The sequence below is a fragment of the Solea solea genome, unplaced genomic scaffold, assembly GCF_958295425.1.
Source record: "Solea solea unplaced genomic scaffold, fSolSol10.1 scaffold_205, whole genome shotgun sequence".
Lineage (NCBI taxonomy): Eukaryota > Metazoa > Chordata > Actinopteri > Pleuronectiformes > Soleidae > Solea > Solea solea.
Window position 1 is genome coordinate 15,001 of NW_026704142.1, and position 2,500 is coordinate 17,500.

Genomic DNA, 2,500 nt, shown 5'->3' on the forward strand with positions numbered 1-2,500 from the left:
CCGTTCATCCCATGCGAAAAGGTGCAGGAGTGACCGAAATACGGCCCGTTGTAAATCGCCCCTCTTTAAGCCAAAAAAATAGGTACGCCTCCCAGGGCCACCGACGGGAGAATGGCTAAAAACGTGATTTTATCAAAATGTTACAAGGCAGGGCTCTGCACAGGGTCCAGAGGAGTGGAACGCCGTTCATCCCATGCGAAAAGGTGCAGGAGTGACCGAAATACGGCCCGTTGTAAATCGCCCCTCTTTAAGCCAAAAAAATAGGTACGCCTCCCAGGGCCACCGACGGGAGAATGGCTAAAAACGTGATTTTATCAAAATGTTACAAGGCAGGGCTCTGCACAGGGTCCAGAGGAGTGGAACGCCGTTCATCCCATGCGAAAAGGTGCAGGAGTGACGGAGATACGGCCCGTTTTAAATCGCCCCTCTTTATGCCAAAAAAATAGGTACGCCTCCCAGGGCCACCCAGGGTGATGCTTTTATCAAAATGTCACAACGCAGGGCTCTGCGCAGGGGCCAGAGGAGTGGAACGCCGCTGGTTCCATGCGAAAAGGTGGAGAAATGACCGAGATATGACCCGTGGAAGTCGTCACAATTTACCCCGAAAATAGGCGCTCGCGCTCGGGCAGAGGTCGGCGCTCGGCCGGGGTCCCGAGAACCGGGGCGAATAGGGTTTTCCCACGGCCGAAAACCATAGGAAGCACGGGGAAAATTCGGGACCCGACGTCCCAGGGCCCTCGGCGGGGACCGGGGCAACGCGACACCGTTGGTTCCACCCGAAAAGGTGGAGAAATGACCGAGATACGGCCCGTCAAAAGTCGTCACAATTTACCCGAAAATAGGCGCTCGCGCTCGGCCCCGGTCCCGAGAACCGCGGCGGAGGTTTACCGGGATGCTGCGCAACATGGGCCAGAGAGCATGTTTGGTTCGAGTTTACCGGGATGCTGCGCAACATGGGCCAGAGAGCATGTTTGGCCGAGTTTACCGGGATGCTGCGCAACATGGGCCAGAGAGCATGTTTGGTCGAGTTTGTGTGGGTTGTGTGCGACACTCCCGGCACATACATAGGAACACGGCTTCCAAGTGAGCGCACTTTTTCGAAATTTCTTCTAAGTGCCGCTTTTTCGAACCGGGGCGAATTGGGTTTTTCGAGGGCCGAAAACCATAGGAAGCACGGGGAAAACTCAGGACCCGACGCCCCACGGCCCTCGGCGGGGACCGGGGCAACGCGACACCGTCGGTTCCACCCGAAAAGGTGGATAAATGACCGAGATACGGACCGTTGAAATCGACTCGGCGTATCCGAAAATAGGCGCTCGCGCTCGGACAGAGGTCGGCGCTCGGCCCGGTCCCGAGAACCGGCGCGCCTAGGGTTTTTCCACGGCCGAAAACCACAGGAAGCACGGGGAAATCTCAGGATCCCACGCCCCACGGCCCTCGGCGGGGACCGGGGCAACGCGACACCGTCGGTTCCACCCGAAAAGGTGGATAAATGACCGAGATACGGACCGTTGAAATCGACTCGGCGTATCCGAAAATAGGCGCTCGCGCTCGGACAGAGGTCGGCGCTCGGCCCGGTCCCGAGAACCGGCGCGCCTAGGGTTTTTCCACGGCCGAAAACCACAGGAAGCACGGGGAAAACTCAGGATCCCACGCCCCAGGGCCCTCGGCGGGGACCGGGGCAACGCGACACCGTTGGTTCCATCCGAAAAGGTGGAGAAATGACCGAGATACGGACCGTGGAAGTCGTCCCAACTTATCCGAAAATAGGCGCTCGCGCTCGGACAGAGGTCGGCGCTCGGCCCGGTCCCCGAGAACCGGGGCGACTCGGAAATTCTTCTAAGTGCCGACTTTTCGAAATTTCTTCTAAGTGCCAACTTTTCAAAATTTACTCTAAGTGCCCTTGGCTACCAGGGGCACGAATCTGAAATTTCTTCTAAGTGCCAACTTTTTCAAAATTTACTCTAAGTGCCCTTGGCTACCAGGGGCACGAGGCGAGAATCTGAAATTTCTTCTAAGTGCCCTTGGCTACCAGGGGCACGGGGAAAATGTGTAAAAAAGCAATTTAATCAAAATCAAACAACGCAGGGCCCTTGGCAGGGACCAGGCGAGTAGAATAAAGTTGTTTTTGTGGCGAAACATTGACAATTGGGCGAGTTAGAGGTTTACCGGGATGCTGCGCAACATAGGCCAGAGAGCATGTTTGGTCGAGTTTGTGGGTTTTGTGCGACACTCCCGGCACATATATAGAAACCCAGCTTTTGAGAGCACTTAGAAGAAATTTCGAAAAGGTGGCACTCTGACGAAATTTCCAAAGAGTGGCTCTTCACACAAAGTTGACCGTTTCTTCATCCAGCACGCACCCCTGACCGAGTGGCAAACGTGACCCGCCATCGGAGGGCCCCCGTCGGCCATGGCCCCCCCCACCCCCGCGTGGAGGGCCTGGTGTTCGGACGGACGGTTCCTCCGGCCTGCGGGTTCGCCTCCAAGGGCCCAGGGA